Raw genomic sequence first — 25865 nt, 5'->3', positions numbered from 1 at the left:
GCAAACCCTCATCCCCTACACGAGATGTGGTGCACTAGGGTTTATGTCAACATTAATACTAAATGTTTGGAACGAGATTAATACCCGCCAAGGTTGCTTATTAGATCAGTACAAGACAAAAGTACCAACCATAGAGTAACCAGAACTGTTTAGTACTCTACATTTTGGGTTTCCTATTGTTTTTTCTTATATGTGGTTTTCCAATATGGTTATTAGAATCTTGTTCTAAATTGACACCATTGTTGTATTTAAGTATTTGTACCTCAAGTGTGTTGTTAAATTGGTGTGTTTCTAGTAATTTGTTGCTTTCCACATTTCTTGCACCTTACACCTCATATAGGTAGGCCCCTTGGAGGCTTTCTACCTTTATAAGATTACACTTACACTTGCACATTGTCACTTTATGAGATGTTTTAATGCTTTTTGTGATGTTTTATTATAACTGTTTTTTATCAATATGTATTAAAATTGTAGTTTTTGATTAATATTAGTGTGATTTGGTTGAATTCTTAATACCCACAAATACCTTATGTCAAGAGTGTATATATATGCGACCCATCCCCTATAAGTGATTTGCTTCACTGTACTTTACCAGACCTTAAGAGGCAGGGAGTTTGTTTTCCTTGTGTTAGATATCGTAATATCTGGTTCACTCCCCCCCTCCTTGATACTTGTAGTCCCTCAAGTGTTGTATAAGCACTATGTACTCGGCCTTCGGTCTAGAATGGCAAAGTACATGGAACAGTCGACGAAGTACCTAAAGGCCAGTCAGGAGCTGATGAAGCACCAGCATGACCAGAAGGCCACAGTGACAGTCTATTCTCCAGGCCAGTGTGTGTGGATTATGCAGCATGTCAACCCCAGTGCCCGTCAGGACAAATGGACTGGGCCTTACTGAGTGCTGGAAAAGGTCAGTGAGTTGAATTATCTAATTAACGTGAAAGGACCTAAACAGATGTGCAGGGTCTTTGATGTCAACCGGCTAAAACCCCATTATAGCCAGGATGACTTGGCCATGGCATTAGTGACTGACGGAGAGACAGAGGAGGAGACCGATCCCCTCCCAGACCTCTTGCACACTGAAGACACAAATGGGTCAGTTGAAGGTGTGAACCTTGTAACAGACCTGTCAGAACAGCAACTGACAGACTGCTGCCGTTTACTGGGGCAGTTTGCCAGTCTGTTTTCTCTGACTCCCAGTCACGCAGATTGGTGCAACCATGATGTGGACACTGGAGACAGTGCGCCAAGTGAATAGTAGGATTCACTGGATGTCTGATAAGGTCAGGGACACCATCAACGAGGACATTTACAAGATGTTGTCCTTAGGAGTGATAGAGCCATCCCAGCCTCTGGGCTATCCCAGTGGTACTGGTCCCTAAAAAGACCACTGTTGGGAAGACTGAAGTTTACTTTTGTGTGGACTACAGAGGGCTCAATTCTGTCATCAAGACAGATGCTCACCCATTCCTCGGGCAGATGAGCTAATTGACAAGCTCGGCGCTGCCAAGTACATGAGTACCTTTGACCTTACAGTGGGGTATTTACAGGTTGGCATGACAGATGGAGCAAGAGAGAGGTCAGCATTCTCAACCCCGGAAGGACATTATCAGTTCACTTTTCAGCGGATGGTAAACCAGGTTTTGTCTGGTTCGGAAAACGTCAGTGTCACCTATTTAGATGGCATTGCTGTGTTCAGCCACACCTGGGAGGACCACTTATCACACCTGAAACAAGTGCTTCAGGTGCTGCAGAATGCAGGTCTGACTACCAAGGCCACAAAGTGCCAGATAGCGCAGGGTACCATCACTTACCTAGGCCACCTGGTCGGCGGAGGTAAGAAACAACCTCTTCAAGCAAAGATGCAGGCTGTGAAGGATTGGGACATCCCCACCACACAGACGCAGGTGAGAGCCTTTCTAGGTCTCACTGGGTAGTACTGTTCGTTCATCAGTGGGTTTGGGACCATTGCCATACCCCTGAATGATGTAACATCCAAGGAGATGCCAACGAAGGTAGCTTGGACCCCCGCCTGTCAATCCTCCTTTCAAGATTTAAAGGATGGATTGTGAACGGCCCCAGTTCTTAATGTTCCAGACTATGGTCAGGGGTTCATTATCCATGCCTGTGATTTTGGGATTGGAGCAGTGTTAGCACAGCTGAACTCTGAAGGGGTAGAGCAACCTGTCACCTACATTAGCAGGCTGTTGACAAAAAGGGAAAGGAACTGGGCTGTCATAGAAAAATAGGCATACATGGTCATGTGGGCCATAAAGAAGCTGAAACCCTTCATCTTTATGTCTCACTTTACGACCCGGACAGACCAGCAGCCTCTGCAATGGTTAACGGCCATGCAAGTGGAGAACCCTAAGATTTTGCCTTGGGCCAAATGCCTACAGGGATTATATATGGACATCCAGCACAAGCCAGGCTTCCAGCATGGAAATGCAGATGACCTCAGCTGATACTTTCGTCTTGATGACGAACCAGACCCTCAGTAGGGTGGTGGTTCACATGTTGAGGCTGGTGGGCATTTGAGGAATTCGACCATCCTCACGAGGGAGTGTGCACTCGCTTGGGCTTTTTTGAAGTTTTCTAACTAAAATTAATTATGGGAGATCAACCTCAGAAAATGTGTGGGGCTAATACGCACACATTTTCCTATGCCTGCAGCACAACAAACACATAGTCAAGTGTACTCCAGGGGAACCCACCCTACAGGTGCAGTCCTCCCTCTCACATTGAGCTGGAATGTAACAGCCACAGGTACATCAAAGCAACTCTGAAGGGGGAAGACAACACCTTCCTCTGGTCATGGCCAGCCTAATTAAAGTATCAAAGGCTCCATGGATCCGCCGTGCCTATTTTAAAGTTCTGTGTGGTGGCAGCACATACTGAAGAGAGTTAATTGAAGCAGGCCTGTGAAGAGGCCTGTTCACAGAACTAACAAAGGACAGGAAACCTCAACACATTTTTTATATGAATTGTGTCAGCTTGAAGCTTGCTTCCACCCCTCTGTATGCTCTGTATGAAGGGCAGTGAACGTCATGTCTGGGACAACTGTTTACTGTAGGTAACCCCTGTAGGGTGACCCCCTTTCAGAGGGAAGAAGTATGTGATTTAAGGGAGACAGAAAGCTTGTTCTCACCACTAACTTCACGTGAGACCTGCTCTTTGATCAAGAGTTACAGAGAGCTCAATTAACCAGAGAGACACTTTGATCCACAACAGACAGGATGATGGGTGGGACTTAGTCGTACATGTTGTCACCCCTTACCTTTCCTGTTGCAAAGCACTCTGGTTATGTCCTCACGCAGAATAGAAGATTGTTGGTAGGGACCCAGGATTGGTTTATTATTGGCTTTAATAGAGGCCTGATCCCCTCACTTAGCAGATCATCCAACGACTTTGAAAGTAGTCAGAAGAAGGACTCATTTGAACCCTGGCTGAAAGTACAGTCTGCATTATAGCTTTTGCCAGTGAAGCAAGGCCAGGATTTCCAAGAGGGAAGCAAGATCCCTTCCCTAAACATCTCCCAGGGAACAGAGGGAGATAATGGACTCAGAGGACCCGTCCAGCAGTTCCAGAACAGGTACCCAGCAAGCACACACCATGCTCTTCTAGTTTCTGCCAGCAAGCTTCCTAGGTGGGAAGTGACAGAGAGTCTCTGAACAAAGGACAAGGCAGTTGCCTGCAAACACTCTCCTCAGCTTTGGGCCATCCACCTCAAATGATGCCACAAGCCGTGCAAAGAAGCTAGGAGGAGTGGCAGAACAAGCATTAACCTGCATCCACCTTTTAAGGACATTTTTGAGACAGTTGAACCCTCGAACCGCGACCGGCTGCACCACTGACTGTTGTCACGCTGCAGTCACTAAAGGCATCCGAGACGCCTTGACCAGCGTTCCAGATCCACCAACCAGCACAGAGACAATGATTCTTGACCCTGAGCTGCCGTGTAGAACAGTCTGCAGCCATCCGTCCAGCCTCGCTTGCCGAACTGCCTGCCACCTGATACCCGCAGCTGTCTCCCGTCTTGAACACTCTCGCAGGAGCTGCAAAGCATTCGAGAAGTGACTCAACGCTGTGAAGCATCAAAATCATCTCAAGCACCAGGCACATTCGGGTTCTGTCCTACTGGTTCTTCTCCAAAGACCCCTAGTGACATTTACGACCCCTTGCTCCCTTGGTGCTGAAACCAAATAACCTTGAACAGTTAAAACTGATTGCTTTACCGACTACCCTCCTGTCAGTATCCAGAGTGCATCCCTTTCCTTCGTGAAACTGTCTGTCCCCTGTGTTCCTTTACAGGGTGGGTTGTATTTTGTATTTTGCTAGAACTGCCTGTTGTAATAATAATAAAGTAGATATTTGTATACAAACCTGATTGGACCGTCCCTTTTATCATTGGGTAATAATTGTATTTTCGCTGTGTTTCAACTAACCAACCATCCACAACCTTGCGGAGATAAGCCTGCCGTCTGTCCACGTTACCAAAATTTGCCAAGGAGGCTTATAACTTGCTTGTGTTTCCAAACTGTTCAGATCCCTTCTAGTGTACTAGAGGTGTGGGGGTGATTGATGGTTTGGAAACTGATATTCATCCCTGGACCACTGGTGCCCCGGAAGTTTATTCGTCACAGTACACCACATTGCCTGTTGTGAAATCTCAAAATTACTCCCATCCCAATATTACTTATTAAGCTACACACCTGCCCATTCTGTGAGTTCTTTTCTCCCACCTGATACCATCCATCCTGCCCTAGTTGGTCCTGTGCCATCTTTCTTAACCCACTATCAACTCTTTGGGCCTCATTACACGGATGGCAGTGGACCAAGGTGCTATAAGCACCTTGGTCCATGCCGGTAAAATACCGGCACCGCCTTGGTGGAAAGGGGAATTACCGCCCTATTCCAAGGTTGGTGGGGCGGTAATTCCACTTCCCCCATTACCCTTACCCATTCCCATTTTTGCCCCATAGGGCATAATGGGAATGGGGAAGGTGCTAATTACGGCACCGCAAATTGCGGTACCGTAATTAGCTCCATGGTCCATTTGCGTGTTGGTTTTTAATGCCTGCAAAAAGCAGGCGTTAAATTCCCCAACCCGCAAAGGGACCTCGTAGTAAGGCGGTAAGGGTTTACCGGTACCGGTAAAATACCGGTACCGGTAAACCCTTACCGCCTACCGTGTAATGAGGCCCTTACTTCCAGGGTGAGGACCTGATAAAGGCCATGTTTACCGCAGGTAGGCATTGTAGGCGCACACTTGGTTAAGTAGCGCACACTTGGTTAACAGACAACATCCATCACATTTCGGTGGCTGCCAGAATTTGGGCAGAGTCCTAATGAGTGTGAAATTGCTGTTACATCCCGTTACCAGTCAACGCCCTGGCACGCCTGTGGTGGGTCCTCATGTGCCGCTGCACCCAACTTCCCTGTTGTGGCAGTAGGAAGCTACTTTTCATCCAAGAGCACCTTTCTAGTTGCCCTTTCCTGTCCACCTCATTCATTTCCCTCCGCCTGCCCACCACCTCACCTGATTCTAGGTTCTACTCTACAGGCGTTGCATTGTTTACAAACCTACATTATTTCTCCTAATTTTTAATTCTGTTCTCTGTGAGCTCGGCTGCCTCTGGGGATCTTGAGCTGGCTATTTCAAAAATTCAAATAAACACAAATTTCCTCCCAAAATATATATGATATGATCGGTTATTTATAACACGCGTAATGCCCAGAGGTTTCTAAGCACAGACCCGGGGATTGAACCTGTGTTGCTCTGTGTCATTTTGTTTCCAAGGTGAGCACGTTGCCCCTGAGCTATCCTCCTGAGACAATATCAAAATTGACATCTCCTCCCACTCTTCTCTTGACCATCAGTGATTTGAAAAAGTCAAACACTGCTGAAAAGCACTGTAGAAGCAGCTGCCACAAACATGTCATGAGTCTGTGTACTATCAAGTCTTCATACCATCAATGGTGGAGTCCTCCCTCAACCAAAGGGGTAGTCACTATCCGCGAATCCTCTATGTAGGGAGATTCATGACCCAGAACCCTCGGTTTCTCACAGGGGCATGACATTATCTGACACCACACTGAACCACGAGGATGCAGTCCCACACCACAAAGAAGAGACTTCAGCCCACTCTGCCCCAAAAGAGATGAGGCCAGAGGCAGTATGCGAGAATCCTCTATGCTATATAGGGAGATTTATTTATTTATTGTTCATTTGTTAGGCGCTTATACAGGAAGCAAATACTGTTTCAAAGCTCCCACATGGCAACAGGGAGGGGACAGCGGATGATGGACAATGGAAATACAACAATGTTAACTAATTAAATACAACTAAATAAGAAGAGAGAATGGGGAGGGGAAGACAGACCTACTATGCCTTGTGAGTGTTCAGAACGTGCGAGTGCAGAGGGGAGAGGGGTATGGAATAGGTGCTGTGGTGCTTGTGGGAGGGCAGCAGGTGAAGTGCTATGAAAGGTAAGTGCAACCTCCAGTGGTGGAGGGTGAGCCGAGGCAAGTGCAGAGGATAGACAGCAGCAGGGATGATAAGAAGTTGGAGGTCAGGGCCCTGAGGATGCATAAGGGGCCTGCACACCAGTCAGGCTACTGTGCGATTAGCAGGGGAGAGAGGGAGGCAAGGAAGAGGTAAAGAGGAAGGTCTTGAGGCTTTTCCAGATCTTAAGGAGATCCTGCTCAAGAAGAAGAGGGAGGATTCAGGACAGTGTCCTCAGTGTCTCAAAGGGACAATGGTGTAACCTGAGTCCACACTGTAGCACCAGGATGCAGTTCCACATCACAAAGCAGAGACGTCAGCCCACTCTGCCCCAAAAGGGATGAGGCCAGAGGCAGTATGCGTGAATCCTCTATGCCACATAGGGAGATTCATGACAGAGAACCCTCGGTTTCTCACAGGGGCATGCCACTATCTGACACCACTCTGCACCACCAGGATGCAGTCCCATATCACAAAGCAGAGACTTCAGCCAACTCTACCCCAACAGGGATGAGGCCAGAGGCAGTATGCGTGAATCCTCTACGCCACACAAGGTAGGAGATTCATGAGAGAGAGCCCTCGATTTCTCACAGGGGCCATGGTGTACCCTGAGTCCACACTGCACCACCGGGATGCAGTGCCACATCACAAAGCAGAGAATTCAGCCCGCTCTACCCCAAAAGGGATGAGGCCAGAGGCAGTATGCGTGAATCCTCTATGCCACATAGGGAGATTCATGAGAGAGAGTCCTTGGTGTCTCGCAGGGGCCATGGCGTAACCTGAGTCCACACTGCACTACTGTGTTGCAGTTATCTATCCCAGTACTGTGACCATATCCCACTATGCCCCACACGAGATGAGCTAGATATGGGAGATGAGGGCGTCCTTCTAGGAGACCGACTTGGAGCATCGATCAATGGGACACCAGTGAACCGCGCCGACAGCCAACCTACAAGTCCAAGACCCGGAAGAAAAGGAAATGGAATGGGGGGGACCAGATCTCCCTGTGACACCCAACGTTCACCTACTCCTTTAACCCCTTATGTGCCAAGGACGAGATATCTCGTCCTTGGCACATAAGGGGTTAAGGACCCTGGCAAAGGCCAAGTCACAGAAACTGGGAAAAGACTTTCCTTGTGCACTATATTATTTTCCAGGAGGAACATCCATGTCCTGGACATTGGGAGAAATCCGAGACTTTGTTTGTGCTAAAGTTTCTTTGTGCTGTGGAATATTTTCATGGGAGGGGATCCCCGAGGAGCCCCTGTGCACTTTGTGTTACCTTGCAATTTATAGGTATTAATCCACTGGAGATATCCTGACAGTTTTCAGTTGTAGTTTATGATTTATCTGCTACAAGGCTCCTAATACTGTTTGTTGGCATATCTAAAACATTTTAAGCCAGACCTTTGTAGGACAAGCGTATTAAATATTATAACAATTTTAAAGTGTTTACATATTTTAATAAAAAGAATGTTTTGGGGGAAAAAGAGAAAAAGCTAGAAAAAAGGAGTTAGATAGATTAGAAAAAAGGAAAGGATAAATATACAAGAGAAGGGGAAAGGTAAAAAAAATAACCGGGATTAAGTACCCATTCTGTAAATACGCAAAATCTGAACAGGAAGACAAATCTGGGAATGGCTAGCGGGAGCTATCAACACAGCAACTACGAGCTAGAATAAGATAGCCCCTGAAAAAACTAACATCACCAAAGGATCATGGAACACTAGAGGGCACAAATACTTATTCACTAACAAACGAGAGTCACTGGCGCTACACAACATATTATGCTTCCAAGAAACTGAATTGCCAACAGCAGAAGGATACGTTCTCTTTCTAAATTCTGTGGGGAAAAATCCTAAAGGCTGTCCCTCCTCCGGATTATTAATTATGCTCAAACAGAAGTTAAACTTCTCTTTCCAAGAAGTGGCCAATCCTAATTTAAATATACAAATACTGTCTCTGAAACTTACTGGGTCCAACTACATAAAGGACCAAATTCTTATCATAATGAACATCTATTGGAACCCTATGGAATGGAAGAAACAAAGCTTTGTTGACATGCTGATGAGTGAAATAGACGAATTCCTAGTCAAAAATGACAACCCAAAAAGTATTCTGTGTGGAGACTTCAATGCTGTCTCCTCCACAAAGACAGCACCAGTAAACAAAACAACAGGCAATTGTGCTGAAAAAACATCCTGAGGGAAAACATTGATGAGAGAAATGAAAATTTGCAACATCCATAGACTCAACAGCAATACGAAAGGGGACATCCCTGAAGCTGCTACCTGGAGCAACGGCATAGTGAGCTCGATAATTGATTACTTCTTCATCTCAGACAATGTAGCTGCACAAGTACAAAGTCTTGAAACAACACCAATGGACAAGAGTGATCACAAACTTCTTACACTCACAATGAACTGGGTACATGGCAAGCCAAAATCAAAATATCGCAATGGATTTAATCCAACAACTGGCAGTAATCGGCTCCGCATCATACGTGGAGAAGTGATTAAACTGTGTGAAATATTTCAGAATGACACAATTAATTCCAAACTTGGCTCCAATTATCTGCCACTACTACATGCTTTTGTAGAAAAGCCCAACAAACACCTACAACCTAACTATAACCACAAACATGCATTTGATTCAGTACTTCAGGAAAAGAAGCGCAAGTTAAGGAAAGAAGTGCAAGAAAAACAGAAAGGAACAAGCTGTGAAAAAATCTCACGCATCGCAAAATGCAGTCAACATTTTTTTAAATTGCCTAACCTCATACAAAAGCATTCCACTTCAAAATGACGCAGAGTAAATGCTTGCATCCATTGGAAATAAAAACACAACAAATGTATGGGGCCCTGATGAATGGAAGTGCCTCAGTGCAGAAAGCAATAACCATCAATGCAATGTCAGAAACAAAGTGGATTGCATTCTATTCAACCTCATACTCTGAAGACGCGAGATCCATCACCACTGAAAAATCACACACCACAGCGCAAAATGGGGATATAAATATATCCAAAGCAGAAACACTAAGGCTTATTAGAAAAGAAAGTGCCTTGCCGCTCCCGGCCCAGATGGGCTAACAAACTTCATAATGAAAAAGACACCAGAAGAATGGACAAACTTGTGATATGTGCTTTTCAATACAATCGGAGCATCAAAAACCTTACCAACATCCTGGAGTCGATCCGTAATCATTCCGATCTTTAAAAAAGGAGCAAGGGACAAGCCAAACAACTATCGCCCAATTACATTATTAGATGTGCTGGTCAAAATCTGTGCCTCCAGGCTATTGGACCACTTGAAACGCTGCAGTAGCATCTCCGGCCACTCAGATGAAAGGCAATGTGGCTTTCTAAGAGGAGTAGGATGCTCATTAAATTAATTCTTATTGAGCCTACTAAAGATGAGAGCACTCCACAAAGGTGAAAAAATTTACATTGCCCTAGTAGATTTCACCCAGGCCTTTGACAGTGTTGACCACGTACTACTCTGGTCAAAACTGTCTCAATGGAATTGCCCGCGGAACATCCTGGAACCCGTAATGCCCTTGTATACAGACACAACAATCCAGGTGAAACTGAACTGTGAAGGTGTGCTATCAGAGGACAAAAAAAACAACCAAAGGCCTCAAACAAGGCTGCCCACTAGCCTTGGATTCATTCAAGCTCTTCATAGTGGACATGAGCCTCACAGTCCGAGAAGAATCAACATTCTCCCCCAAGATACAAGGGCAAAGACTCGGTTGTCTACTATATGCAGACAACCTAATATTATTAGACCAGGCAAAAATCGTCCGTCAGCGAAATCTCAACATGCTAAACACTTATACCGAGCAGAATGGCCTCAGAATCAATACAGATAAAACAATGATTCTTGTGCTCGAATCATTGACAGGCAGAGATGAAAAAAAGAAATTTAAATGGCACTTAGCAAAACAACATCTGTGCCAAGTAACAGAAGCGAAATACCTGGGAGTGATAATTAACTCAAGCAGGACTGATATTAATCACCAAACTGTATTAAAACAAGTATCTAGGCGTTAACAACTCAAGGCCGGAAAATCCACCAAAAGTATGGCAAATACTCCCTAATTCCGATACTAAGTTTTTACAAACAAAAGGTGTGCCCAATCGTAACCTATGGAGCTGAATCAGCATTGTGCCTATCCTGGAAAATCTACTCAACAATTGAGCGACCCTTTAGGAAACAAATCCTAAATCTTCCACAGAGTCTCCCAGTACAACTGATCAGACATGAACTCGGATTGCGTTGCCTACACGCAGCAGTTGAGTGGAACTCATTGTCATTGTTTCGAAAAATACTGCTTGATGACTCCGAAATTCAATTCAAGATCCTTAAACACAAAGCTGAACAACAGAACGACTGGTCACTAGAAGCATGGTCTACATGTTGCATGAAACTAATGACTAATTCTGGAATCACAACAGAATTAAGCTGCGAAAAGGAAAATCTGGACCTATGATTGGATTAGAACCGAGACTCTAGAATCAAAATAAAACACAAGTCACACATTGCAACAGAAGTGAAACCTTGTATAGCCTGCCATGCTATTTAAGTAAATTCCCGTCTCCAATTCATAGAACCCTTTCATGCGCTTCAGACTAAATTTATTTTGTACTAAAGAAATGTTATCTTTTAGAAAACAGATAAATTAAAACAACAAACTATGTCGACTATGCAAGGAAGATGAGGAAAAGCTAAAATACTTAATACTCCAATGTAAGCACCTAACACCCCAGAGAACAAAGTATCTTGGAATCTATACGAATGATTTTTGTTTAATGGAAGTTGATTACTGGTGGAACACAATAGGGGAGAGTAAAGACTCCAAATTAATTGTGGCACTAGGAAAATTACTCCAAGAAATCTTCTCTATAGATACTTGGAACAGTCTCCTTTCCAAGTGAAGAGCGTAAAAAGATAAACTCACCAAGATGATGAACTTACATCTCTCTGACTAGTATTTTCATTCAACTGAATTGTAGCGATCTTGCTTCCGTTGTTTTTCTTCTTGATGTGGCCCTTACACGATGTTATATTGCATGAGTATGTATAATGGCAAAGGTTTGAAATAAACCAAATGCTAATAAAAAAAAATTAAAAATAAGGAAAAGGAAAGGATAAATAGACAAGAGAAGGGGAAAGGTAAAAATAAAATACATGCATGGAAAAACAGCCGTTGCCTGGATTTTGTTTCCTCTTTTACCTTTTGGTGTTTCCTAAATTCTGCTTTTTCCATATGTTCGGAAAAGTCCCTGGGGTAGCTGGCTACAGCGACAGGTCTTCTGGCCACTGCTGCCGCTGGCTCCGGTGGTTTTTGTTAGAACCTCCTGGCTCTCGGACTCCACCATTCATTTAGTCCCTTCCTCACGGTGCCCCATGCAGCACAGATGGAATAGCCCTTTCTTTGGCATCTTACTCGCTGTCAGGGCTGGACTGGCCTATATGGAACTCTGGAGATTTCCGGGTAGGCCTCTGTACACTGGGCCTATATTGTGGGGTATTCCCAAATGTTCCCCTATGGAAAGGATTGGACTTGCTGAGAATATGTAATGTGGGGACACTTTGAAAACATTTTCTAGGGCCACTGTTGGTTCCCAGTCCGCCCCTGCTTGCTCTGCGTCATGCACTCGTCTTTGGATTCATGTCAACAGAATTCTCTCTGCCTTTGAGAAACAGTTTGCTTTCCTCTGGGTTTGGATCTCATAAATGCGCTTGGGTGGAATTCCCTGGCCATGGTACATTTTTCGGTTGGTCGATAGAGCCCATCCCTCTGTTTGTCCCCTGTTGGTGGGGTTGTAAGATGGGGTGTTCTGGGGTTGTGCAAAGCGGGTGTATCAGGGTTTCATCAGCCTCTGGCAAGATTGGGCAACCCGCAGGTCTAGATGGTGCTGGCAAGGCGGTGCATCGTCCGGTTGCTTGGCAACGATCCTCATATAGGCTAAGCGGCACTTCGCAGACCCCTTGGCTTGCCTGTTACACATATGCTCGGGGCATAGCTTTTAGACGGGTGAGGCGCGGCAGTACATACATCATAGCATGTTTATTCTCCAGTTCTTAAGTAGAGAAAGACTGGGACATCCTTCCAGCCCAGCACATTAGGTCCAACTGACACCAGTAGAACCCAGCACTCCAAACCTCCACCAACACTCCATATAGAATGTCAGTGACATCACCACACCATCATAACACACATAGCCCATAATCAGGCCCCAGCACAGATTATGACACATCTCCCTCCTTACAACTGAACCAACACTAAAGCTATAATAGAGACCCAACCGCCATATTGCAAGAAAAGGTATGAACCACCACTAGAACACCACACGTTGATTGCAAATTGCTCACCAACCACAAAGATGAAGGAATACCCCAATCATCACCAAAAATACATAGCTTATAATACCACCTCAGAACCATTCCCAACTTAGCCAATCCGCTACACCACAAAATCTAACCAAGATTTTAAATGGAAAACACAAGGCAATCATCACAGAACAAGAACCACCAGAAGGTAAGTTTACATGTAGGTTTATTCTCCAGTTCTTAAGTAGATAAAGCACTGGGACATCCATCCAGCCCAGCACATTAGGTCCAACTGACACCAGTAGAACCCAGCACTCCAAACCTCCACCAACACTCCATATAGAATGTCAGTGACATCACCACACCATCATAACACACATAGCCCATAATCAGGCCCCAGCACAGATTATGACAGTAAGCTATCTCCAGTTGCCCATGGGTCCTTCCCCTACGCTGCGCCAAGGAGTTGGAACGTCTTGCCACCAGACTTAAGGGCATGTCAATCCTTTTCTAGTTTTAAACGTGGACTGAAAACAGATGTGTTCTACTGACTCTCTTACATTATTGAACCGTTCACTCTGGCACTGATGGAACTGTAGTTGTCGGTTTTTTGTTGCCTGTGTGTGCTATCTAGCGCTATTATGCCCATGGGCCTTGTTGAGTGCTATATACATAAAATCTATCAATAAATAGATAGCAGTGGAACTCGGCTCCTGGAGGGTCGGCCCCCTGACATTGGAAGTTCCTGGCGTCTGAGGCCTGTGGCAAGAGATCGGCAGTCCATCGCCAGGGTTGTTGGGGCAGTATGCGGGTCTTGGATGGCATGGGCACTGTGGCTACCTGCGGAGATGCGCAGTCTTAGAATACTGCTCACCATCGGGTCCTAGGTCCTACCTGATAGCATGGAGTATTCCTGGCTTCTGAGAGGGAACCCATGCTGGAGATGCGCCCGATGATAATTTTCGCCAGCATTGATCTCTTACGCACGCGCGCACACACACGTGCGCGCACGCGCGCGCTAGGCACTTCATGCCCAGTTGTGGCCTGTGTTTATTTTCAGGCAAAATGTAGCCAGTGCAGAGCCTCGCCAGGGTTCCAGTAATCACTTGATTCCTGGTACTTTGAAACAGCTGCTGCAGAGTGGCAAAAATAAATTGTTAAATGGCTACCCCCAAGAACCAATTTGAGTGCTCATTTGGGGTCTACTTGACATATTTATATATAGTCCATTGCCATTCATCAAATGTCTCTGATGTTAACTTCAGTGTTGTAAAAGAACACATGCAGTATGTCAGTCTTAAGTCTGCCTTATTGAACATTACAGGCTCGCCTTTCAACCAATTGGAAAATGTGAACGCAAATATCTTTTGTGGAAATTGCTTAATTATTTAAAAAAACATGATCGAGAAACATCCTTAATGAATAAGAAAAATAACTTTTGGGGTTCAAATTATTACATCCCTTACACAAAAAAACGAGATCAGTTATGAGATATTCCATTATATAGTTAAGATCTAAAGGAAAGAACAACATAACCATCCCTATATTATTTGTATTTATTGATTTATAAAGCGCCTTACACCAAGGCGCTGACATTATGCTATGTCATGAAGATTTATACCACACACCACAGCTACTGATCCCCAAAGGCTGTACTATAAGGCCAGATGACCTCTCTGCAGCTCTGCTGCATATCACATCGTCCTTTGGACCCCTGCACCTCCAGAAGGGCAAATAAACCATGCCCAGCAACGAACAGCCAGGCACTTCAGCCCCTGTTAAGATGGCAGCTGCCGGAATGCCTATGTTTGCTGGCCCCTCAATGGAAATGAAAGAGCCTTCTGATTGACTCCACCGTGCCCAAAAGCCATTGGATCATCCGAACCCGATGGCGAAGTCGGCCGTCCCCAAAGGCTGTACTACAGGGCAAGATGACTTCTCTGCAGCTCTCTGCTGCTCAAAGCAATCACCAGGAACCAGTCCGCTCCACACCTGCCCTGATTTACACCACTTCAAAGGTAAGAATGAGGTGCACATCTGTACTGCTGGTGCTTTTGTTATTATGCATGACAGTTTGCAAAGACTACTTTGTCCCCCCACTTCCGAACCGCATGTCTGACACTTTTCCTCCCACCGGTTCCTGCCTTCTTTACGGCCGTAAACCTACCCAGACGCAAGCCGCTGTATGCACAAACCGACAAGAGGCAAGAGACAGCCTGCCCGACTAAGTCAGAGCATGTAACTATTATCACCTTCATGGAGTCCCACCAGAGTCCCGCTTCCACGCACTGTATACCTACCCTGGGGTATGGCATTGACACAATAGATCAGTTCCATAGACCCTTGCCACTTACCCCCCTTAACTGCATGGCTATCTTTCTAGACATTAAATCAAACAAGTTCTGTAACCACCAGAAGTGGCCACTGTCTCAAACCCACAAGAAGGTAAGCCACAGCCTATAAACGCAATCAATGAAACCCCCACAGCAGAACCCTCAACTATGTTTGACAACGTCACACAGAAATCCTCAGAGCAGCCCAACCACAACCATAGAACAAGGAAGCTCTCAAGCCATCCCCATCCCGTTCAGCCCAGAACTTCTCTCACTTTCTGCATCCCACTTGCAAGCAAAACCGATACAATTCACCTCAGTAACTAACGCATTCCAGAAATAACAGACTAGGCACTCGACTACCAAGGAACAGTCCGCTCCACCTCCTTGCACCCACTACGTTGAGGAACCTCCATCTCAGGGCCAGAACCTACAACACCTCCAACAACACATGGAGAAGCATGCTCTCACAGATAACCTACCGAAAAGGCTTCAGCCATCAAAACTGCCACTGTGAACCAAGAGTTGCACTGGCATCCCAGGAACAATTCCCATGAATACCTTGACCAGACCAAATGCACAAAGAGTTATGCTAGCCTCACCTTACAACAGAGCACCAAAATATACCCTCCGCTAAGCACTATTTGCAAGAGTCAGAAGACATCATCTTCGCCCATCTCATCAGATGGGAGCATCCCACCTACAGGGTACCTCAGCCCCCTGGTCCTCCAGGGTGCCCTCATTAATGCCAGATCACTCCCGGCACATGTACTCAACATAAAGAACCTTATCACCTCCATTAAGCTAGACATACTAGCAATTTCAGAAACCTGGTTGAATCTAGCTTCGGGCCCAGCACTGTCCTTAATCCTTCCGGAGGGGTTCACCATTCTTAGGTGTGACAGAACTGATGCCAGAGGTGGAGGCATCGCCCTCATTTACAGAGACTCCCTTCTAATTAGAGCTATTACCATCGCAATGTTAGCTAAGTGCGAACTACTATCGGCCAAGCTCACTTCCTCCCCCTCATACTTCATAAGCTTACATGTGATCTACAGGCAACCAGGGCCGCCTATGACCTTTGAGGAAGCGATCTCTCACTTGATCTGTGAGAATATCAAACCCTCCTCCAGAGCCATACTCTTAGGGACCTGCTGGACACAACTGCGACGGCAGTAGCAAATGCCATCACAGACCTAGGATTCACACAGGGGTCACAGACCCTTACACATCAAAGGAAGATTGCTGCCTGGATAGCGGACCAGAACAATCAGATTACTATCACATCCAATTATCCTTGTCCTTGGTCAGACCACCACATCATATGTTTAACTCTCCCCTTCCAGAAGCAATGTCCATCAGCCACCCCGAGCCTACCCCCCGCCCCACCTCCCTCACTAGCCCATAGCTCCAGGCACATTTCAAAAGAATCCATCTCACCCTCCTACTACCCTTGAACAGAGAGCTCCTTGTATCATCTGACCCTAAGATCCTAGCTGACCTCTACTCAACTACGCTCAGCAATGCAGTAAATCTGGTAGCGTCCTTCCTCCCCAGAAAGTCTAAGCCGATAAGCCACATCAACTCCTGGTTTTCTCCAAACCTTTCCTCCCTGTGCTCTAAAAAAAGGCAGGCAGTACCATCTGGAAGAAAGACCCCACACACCTCATCAAATCCTCCTTCGTCAGCATAGCTAACTAATACAAAAAGGCCATTATCAGAGCTAAAGCAGCAGTCTACAACTCAAGGATAGCCAAGGCCAACTCCAACTCGCAAGAGTTATTCTAAATCCTCAGAGTCCCCATCCTCAACACCTAGTACCTTCACAAAGGACGGGCCATGATGTATTAGCATTCAGAATGCTATGAGAGAAAAAATAATCTCCTAGCAGCAGAAAATCACTAATAAATGTGCAGCAGTCAGCCACTCCAATATTCATGCCAACTCATTAATAACTCACGCCACCCCAGCCCTCAATTTTAGAGCCAGAAACAACAAATATTCTCAAAAATTTAAAACCCTCTCGGTGCAAAGTGGATACATGCCCAGCAACAATAATCAAAGAATGCTCTTAAACAGTGGTCCCTTTTATAACAAGATTTATCAACACTTCCTTCACATCTAACCAGGACCCAGCCAGCCTAAAAGAATCATGGGTCCTCCCACTGTTAAAAAAACCTCCTTGTACCCACTTGAGCCCAACAACTATAGGCCCATAACCACAGTGCAGTTCCTCCTAAAGATCCTGGACAGAGCACCTTACATCCAAATACAATCCAAACAGCTCTTCTATATTTAAAAATCCAACTTGATGTGCTTAAAGATGAAGACAAACCAGCACTCCTCCTCCTGGATCTATCTGCTTCATTTGACCTGATAGATCACAATATTGTATGCTACCACCTCACAAGCTCAGCCAACTTCTCTCATGAAGCCACTGAATGGAAAGCCTCCTTCCTAAAATAACAGGTCTGTGAGAGTGTTCTCAGACTCTGCCAATGACCCACCCATCACCCATACTCTATGGCGTCGGCCACGGCTCTTGTGTCTCCCCCTCACCCTACAATATCTTTACTAAACCTTTTTTCGACTTTCTAGACTTTCTGGACACAATAGGCATCCCCTACACCAATTAATGACGACGCACAAATTCTCTTCCCACTTACCGGCTATTTCCTGCAAGACTCCTTTGCAATCAATAAAATGTATTCCTCCATCCAGAACTGAATGGCACCCAACCACCTATGCCTGAATGACGATAAGACTGAGATCCTGCTAGTGGGATCCCCTGCCATGCCAAAAAAACCAGCGATGACTTCCCCTCCTTTACCATTGATGGAATCCAGATACCCGTCTCATCAATGGTAAAAACACTAGGGGCCTCATTACAAGTCGGGCGGAATGGGTTAACGGGCTCCGCTAATGGTGGCAGGCCCGTTAACACCATTCCGCCTGATTACGAGGTCCCCTCGCAGGACCCGGTAAGGATGCCTGGTAAAACCAGGCATCGTTACCGGGTCCCGCGAGGGGAAGAGGGAGCTAACAACGGGCCGGTCGTAATCGGCCCGTTGTTCGCTCCCTCTCCCATTCCCATTGAGCCTTATGGGGGCTCAAATGGCAATGGGGAAGGTCTGGGTTCCCAGAGGGAGGAATTGCCGGGCCCTCTGAACTCGGAATGGCCCGGTAATTCCCCATTCGGGGAACCCGGTAAAGGAGCCTGGTGTGGCGGCAGCCATGGAGCTAATAGCTCCATGGCTACCACCAAAGTCGTAATGAGGCCCAAGGTGTCTATTTGGATGCCACCCTATCACTCACCAAACAAGTAAATGCAATCACCTCCTCCTCCGCTTACACAGCAAAACGTATCAACTGGGCCATACATTTTCTCTCGCCGACCAGTTGCTTAACGAACGTAAGAGCAATCACTGGAACAAGACTAGACTATTGCAATGTCCTATTTGCAGGAACATCCAAACAGAACATTGCTAAACTACAGATAATTCAAAAACAATGCCCTGCATGCTGCCTTGAATATCTCCAAAATAGACCACTTTTCAGCTGTCGGAAGAAAAGCCCACTGGTTCCCCATTCGAGAAAGGATCATCTTCAAAACTTCATCCATCACGTACAAGTGCCTATCCAACTCAGCCCCCCAAGACCTAACACAGAAAATTGAGAGATCCAAATCCACCAGACCTGCACATGTACACCGTCTAGCCTTACCTAAGTTCAAAAGAGCAAGAGGAGGTGGGATCAGCTTCCCTACAGTAGCTGCAAACCAGTGGACCGCCCTCCCTCCTAATCTAAGAGCTGAAATGAAAAGACTTACTGCTCTATACATTTTCAATCGGACTATGATTTTACAATACAACTGTAGGCTCCTCAGCCTCCTTGTTGTGGCCTTAAAGGACGACATGATGCTGCAGTGGGCTTTAACTGTCTTTATTACAAGACAAACAGGTGGGCATAAACTTGGCTGAGTGCAACAGGGGAACTACTCACAGTTCAGTTCAGGGCCCTACCAGTTGCATCACTGGGGGCAAGGTGTGCACAAAGATGGCACGCTGCAAGCTTCCAGGGCTCCCATGTGGCCTCCTATGGCTTTGGAGTTATGCCCTGGAAGCTGGTGTCATTAGGCTCTTCAGGGCCTCAGTTCCGATGGCTCCTCATCAGGAGCAGCGCTCTCGGTAGACCTCACTGGTCTGGCGCTTCGCCAACACTGGCGGGAATGTTGTCTCGCGGAGTGCGGGCTCACGAGATCTCGTTACGTCCAGATCTCGCGAGACCACGCTCCCGCGATCACGTGACGTTCCCACACACCTCCTTTAGTGGGAAAAAGGATGGATGGTCATTCCATGACAAAGTCTGCAAACTTGCTGGGTCTCCTTCTCTCTCACTGTGGTCTACTCCGATCTGGACATGGGGCAGGACTGCGGGAACGCTCTTGAAGGGGTGCAGGTGATTCGGGTTCTCCTTGTCTTGCTCTTCGCTGTGACTGCCTGAGTGGGGTTGAAGAGTTGGGGCTAGAGAACTCGTTGCCGTGGTGTGACTCTGAGTTATCTCTTTCTGAGAGGTGAGAGTTTTCAGATGTCTCCTGGTGGTCTTGATCTTCTACGGCTTCCCAGTGTGGCTGTTCAATGGATCCTTTCCTGCGGTACATGGCCACCCTTTCTAGATTCCATTTCCTTCCGTCGCTGGTGAAAATGTGGTTCGACCCTTTCTCCAGGACTTCTATGGGACTGCTGTATCTGGAGCCAGTCGAAGTGTCTTTGTGGGGAAGGCGTATCTTTACTAGGTCGCCTTTGTTAACTACTGTGTGGCGAGAGGCTCGCCGCAAGTCCCCTTGAATCTTCATGGCTTCTTTGTTATGCTGCATGCGGAAAACTACGTCTTCCATGTCCACTTCTTCTTCGGCCCTCACTTGGTAGAGCCACGGTGGTACCAGTGTGGATGCTGCCCTTCTCCCCCTTAGCAGATGGAATGGCGAAACACCTGTGACGGCGTTGGGGGTGATGCGGTGGGCTGCTACAGCTCCCTTGACTGTCTTGTACGGGTCTAGGCCCGAGGCATGCGCCAGTTGCAGCGCCCCTTTGATGAAGCGGTTTGCCCGCTCAACCAGGCCATTGGCCTGTGGGTGGTAAAGACTTGCTCTCCGCTGTCGAATGTTGTTGAGTTTGAGGAATTTCTCCATTTCTCGAGAGACCAGCTGGACTCCGTTGTCCGTGACGAGTTCTTCTGGTAGGCCTTCCCGCTGGAATACGGCGGTGAGTGCTTCGATGACTGTGCTTGCGGTGATGTCTGCGGTGAAGTCAACCTCGACCCATTTGGAGAAATAGTCGACCATGACTATCCCGTATTTGTGTTCTGGGGGCATGTTGTCCAAAGGCCCAATGAAATCCAAACCTAGTTTGCGCCACACCCCCTTGGGGACTTCGGTGGGCAGCATGGGAGCTTGCCTCACGGCTAGGCGCTTGTCACTGTTGGTGCACTCATGGCACCTTTCGACCATTTGTCGTATGTCTGGTCCATGCCTGGCCACCAGTAGGCGTTGCGTATCCTGCGTCTGGTCATGTTGCACCCCAGATGGCCTTAGTGTGCTCTGCACAGTATCACTTTGCGGATTCCGCTGGGCGGGATGACTTGATCGCCTCTGAGAATGAGAACGTTCATGGTGGTGATTTCCTCGTTCACCTTCCAGTAAGGACGAAGGCCTTCGGGGATCGCTCTCTCGTCGGGCCACCCTTCGCGAACCCAGACACCTACGCGCCGTAGGTCGTCGTCCTGCTCGAATTCCTCCTGCCAGTGGCGCTCACTCACGTCCATGTACTCGCCGTTCGTCAAGTCACTGATGGAGGCTACGACACACTCATCTTCCAAGAATGTGGTACCAGGGGCATTTTGGTTCAGGAGCCTGGACATGCAGTCCGCTTGTGCGTTTTTCCAACCCGCAATGTGCACTATCTCGTATGTATATTCCTGAAGCTTTGCGGGTATCCTGGCCAGCCTCGGGGTGGCGGTCTTGGTGTCGCCCGGGCTTAGCATGTGAATGAGGGGTTTGTGGTCGGTGACCAACCTGAATCTCATGCCCCAAACATAAGATCTGAAGTAGTCGACGGCCCAGGCACATGCCAACATTTCTTTCTCAACGGTGGAGTAATTCTTCTCCGATGATGATAGCACTTTTGATGCAAACGCCACAATGTTTTCAGTGTCTCCCTTTTTCTGGGTCAAGGTGGCCCCCAGGCCGTATGCGCTGGCGTCTGTAGTAATGCAGGTGTCCCATTCAGGGTTGAACGGTTTCAGGCATGACGCGTGTAGAATTCTCCTTTTGATTTCACTGAACGCTTTGTTTTGCTCTGGGCCCCAGAAGTAGGCTGCCCCCTTCTTCAGAAGCTCCCTGTTGGGGGACGTGGTCTCGGAGAACCTCGGGACGAATTTAGCATAGTACTCGGCTAGACCCAGGAATGAGCTTAGCTCCTCTCTGGACATCGGAGCCGGGGCTTCTGTTATGGCTTCCATGAGGTTCTTCTTGGGGCTGACGCCTTCACTTGAGATGCAGTACCCAAGATACTCTACCTTGCTCACTCCAAAGACGCATTTTTCGTGGTGTAGATGAACGCCCGCCTCTTGAAGTTTGCTCAGGACTGCCCTGAGAGTTTTGTCATGGGTCTCGTTGTCTTTTGCATACACGAGAATATCGTCTTGAAAGAAAGAAACATTTGTGAGTCCTTTAAGTAGAGAGTTCATCATCCTCTGGAATGCGGACGCTGCCGACGACAACCCAAATGGCATGCAGATATATTGAAAGGTGCCGAAAGGGGTGATGAACGCTGTCAGAGGGCGGGAGGATTTGTGTAGGGGAATCTGGTGATAGGCGTCACGCATGTCCAGCTTCGAGAAGATTGCCCCCTCTTTCATCATGAGGACAATCTCGTTGATGCTGGGGAGAGGAAAGCTATCTGTGGCTACCTCTAGATTCAGGCTTCTCAGGTCGATGCATATTCTGAGGTCGTTGCCGGATTTCTTTTTGACCAACACCACTGGACTCAGCCACTCTGAAGACTCCACGGTCTCGATGGTGCCTTCTTCGACTATCTTCCGGAGGTGGGCATCCAATGCGGGTCTCGCCGTGGCAGGTACTGCCCTGACTTTGTGTTTCACCGGGACCGCGTTGGGTTTCAGCCGAATCTTGTGGACAAAGTTTCTCACTTTCCCTGGGTTCTCGGAAAACAGGCTCGGGAAAATCTCCTTACAATTTTGCGCTGCTCCTGAGGAGACCATGAGTACCTGTTCCGGAGTGCTGGGATCTAGTTTTATGCTGAGTTTGTGTTGATCGTCCCATCCTAGCATGGCTGGGCCTTTGGGTGAGAAGTACATTTTGGTAGTGGTAGACCTCCATTTGAAGTCGATCCGGGCTCTGATGTAGCCTAGTAGGTCGACAGTTGCACCTCCGAACACCGTCGGTTTTTGCCTGGTCGTTCTGATCTCTATTTGTGCTTGTCCCATCATCTCCTTATACGTGTTGATGGGAAGGATAGTGAGGTCAGATCCCGAATTTGTCATGAAACGTGTTTCCATTCAGTCCACTTTAATGGTGCAGTGGGGCTTTTCCCTCCTGGCATGGGGGGCGTTGACCATGACAACCATGGGTCTGTCCTGTAGTTCGTCATCATCGCTCGAAGCGCAGTCGCCATCGACGCGGGAAACGGTTTTCTCCTGCCATGTACATGCCGGAGCCACATGACCAATGCGTCCGCACTTGGAGCACTCCTTATTCCTGGCGGGGCAGTCGTGATCATTCACCATGTGCTTGGTGCTGGCGCATCTATAACATTTCGGCACCTCCTTTTGCCTGGGGCCTTTGTCTCTGGGGATGTCGCGGGACTGCTTGTCTCTGCGCCCTCTCCATTGTAGCGCCGCAAGTTTGGGCACAGGCAGGTGACTTCCCGCCTCTTTGCGTCTGCTGGAAGTTTCTTCCTCTGCTCTGGCAATTTGGATGGCCTTGTCAAGGGTGACCTCCTTTTCTTGGATGAAATTGTCCTGGACTTTCCTAGAGTTAGTGTGAACGAAGAGCATGTCGCAGATAACTTGCTCTGCATTTTCGCCAAAGGCGCAAAGAGAAGCCAGCTCCCTCATCCTGGTGACGTAGTCGTCCACGGGTTCGCTCCCTTCCTGTTTGCGGGTGTAGAACCTCAGCCTGTGCAGTACCACGTTCTCCTTATTTGTGAACCTCTTCACAATGCGACAAGTCGCTTCCTTGTAGACATCATCGTCGTCGTCGGCCGCAGGTATTGCTTTCAAGCTGGCAAAAATGCGCTGACCTTCAACCCCCAATGCATTTAGCAGCATCGCCCTCTTCCTGACGGGGGCATATCGCGTGCCGCCCACCGCCTCCAGATAGGTAGAGAAAAGGGGCTCCCACTGCATCCATGGAATTGCTGGGGTCCCTGGCGAAGAGAGAAACGCAGGGGGCGGTGTGGCGCCTTGCATGGTGGGCCCGTGGGTCTTTTGATATCCTCGTCGCCAATTATGTTGTGGCCTTAAAGGACGACAGGATGCTGCAGTGGGCTTTAACTGTCTTTATTACAAGACAAACAGGTGGGCATAAACTTGGCTGAGTGCAACAGGGGAACTACTCACAGTTCAGTTCAGGGCCCTACCAGTTGCATCACTGGGGGCAAGGTGTGCACAAAGATGGCACGCTGCAAGCTTCCAGGGCTCCCATGTGGCCTCCTATGGCTTTGGAGTTATGCCCTGGAAGCTGGTGTCATTAGGCTCTTCAGGGCCTCAGTTCCGATGGCTCCCCCTCAGGAGCAGCGCTCTCGGTAGACCTCACTGGTCTGGCACTTCGCCAAAACTGGCAGGAACGTTGTCTCGCGGAGCGCGGGCTCACGAGATCTCGTTACGTCCAGATCACGCGAGACCACGCTCCCGCGATCACGTGACGTTCCCACACTCCTATTGTCCATTTTGTCTCAACCCTACACATTTATATTAATGGTTTTTCAGTGTAACTTGTAACAGCACCCTGATGCCCTTGGCGGGCTTGGGCGCTTTACAAAGGTTAAAAAAAAAGAATAAAAATGGTCTCCAGGTACTCAATTGACTATTTTCTACTTCAACTAAATATGAAGAAGCTGAGAACATTACTGCGTCGCACCCCTGTTCGAACACATAGAAAGTGTCTTTTTTAATAGCCACTGCACCCACTAAGAGAGGTAGGGAATGCCAGACTTTTTCTAAAGAGAACGTTTTCACATAGGTTTATAAAGTAAAGGCGGCGCGACACACATATTACAAGCACACATCAGACTTTCTGTAATGCAAAAACAGATAGCTGTCGTCTTTTCCCCTCAGACCCTGCTAATTCTGTGCCTACTTGTTATGCTAAGCGATGCTTACCTTGGCATTTTGCATTGTGCCCAGCAGTAGTTGTTGACCTGTGCAACCTCTTATTGAGACCACGCATTATCAAAACAAGGCATATCAAGATTGTTAGTTTACTGTATACATTATTGTTCTCCTGTGGCGAACAGGAACATTTTAAAAAGACTGTCTGTGATTCTAGAAACGAGCTACCAAAGCTCAGAATGGAAACACTGACTTGCAGGAGATTTGCAGGACAGCCTCATAGAAGTTTGTTGACAATTACATCAGCCACAGACGTTATTCGCAGAGCTCAAACTCAGTTCGGACAAGCGGGTTGGAAGACTTGTTTTCCAGCACTCTCCTCTAGTACTACTTGGTATTCTGTTCCCAGAAGACCTGAATCAATGAAGCACCCAGTGCTGGAAGGGAAAGGTTACTCACCTGTTACTAGAGGTATCCAGCCTTTGCTTCTTAGACCTATTCACATGCTAACTCAGGAGTCAAGTTCTAAAAAGAAAAGTGGGAGGACTCATTAACATACCAATTCAATGTGGTGTCACCAGAAATTAGCATATCAAGGTGCCCTCTGAATAAAGTGGGCAACTCTGTTCCCCACATGTACCCTTGACTTGAGCCCTGTCTAGCTACTCCACATCCTCAGTGGGCCTACGGAACAGCAAGTACTCTTTAATGCTGTAAGTATCTAAAATGGCTGTTGGGAGAGGCTTAAGTCCCATCCAATTTCTAGATGCTAGAAAAAGGTCCAATAAACTGGGGTGGTTAATAAGCAAATAATTCTGTGCAAAAAGGTGTAGTTAGAATGATATGATATGATAAGTATGTCACCCCTACTGTTCAATCTTTACTTAAAATACCTATGCCTTGTTCTAGACCACATAAACACCTATTTCACTAACTATGCTGACGACACACAGCTTGTATTCGAACTAAGTGGCAATTATCAGAAAGATAGCGAGCAACTTACCACGATATACAACCACGTGGAGCAATGGATGGGCTCCAATTGGATGTGCCTATACGGAAAAAAAACGGAAGTCATGATTTTCGGCTCATCCTCTGCTCGTGCTAAGCTACCCTCATCCTACACATCCTTCCACATTAAAGATACCCCCATTCCGGTCCTAAGCAAGGTTAAAACCCTAGGTATGCTGCTAGAAGCATCGTTGGGTGCGGACGCCCAAGTACAGTTCATAAAAAAAAACTGTGCCTACCACCTCCGTCTAATAAAAGCCATCAGACCTTTCATATCCGAGGAAAATTGTGCGACCATAGCAAGAGCCACCATCTTATCGCGCCTTGAC

General features: G+C 47.1%; 1 protein-coding gene across 2 annotated transcripts in view; it reads left to right on the top strand.

Annotated features, from left to right (window-relative positions):
• Positions 1-25865, top strand: part of CPNE6 (copine 6) — a 631388-nt gene that overhangs the window by 447355 nt on the left and 158168 nt on the right. The gene's annotated exons all lie outside the window — the stretch shown is intronic.

Source organism: Ambystoma mexicanum, chromosome 13 (assembly GCF_040938575.1).
Source record: "Ambystoma mexicanum isolate Mex_15411 chromosome 13, UKY_AmexF1_1, whole genome shotgun sequence".
NCBI lineage: Eukaryota > Metazoa > Chordata > Amphibia > Caudata > Ambystomatidae > Ambystoma > Ambystoma mexicanum.
This window is presented reverse-complemented; position numbering and strand designations above follow the sequence as displayed.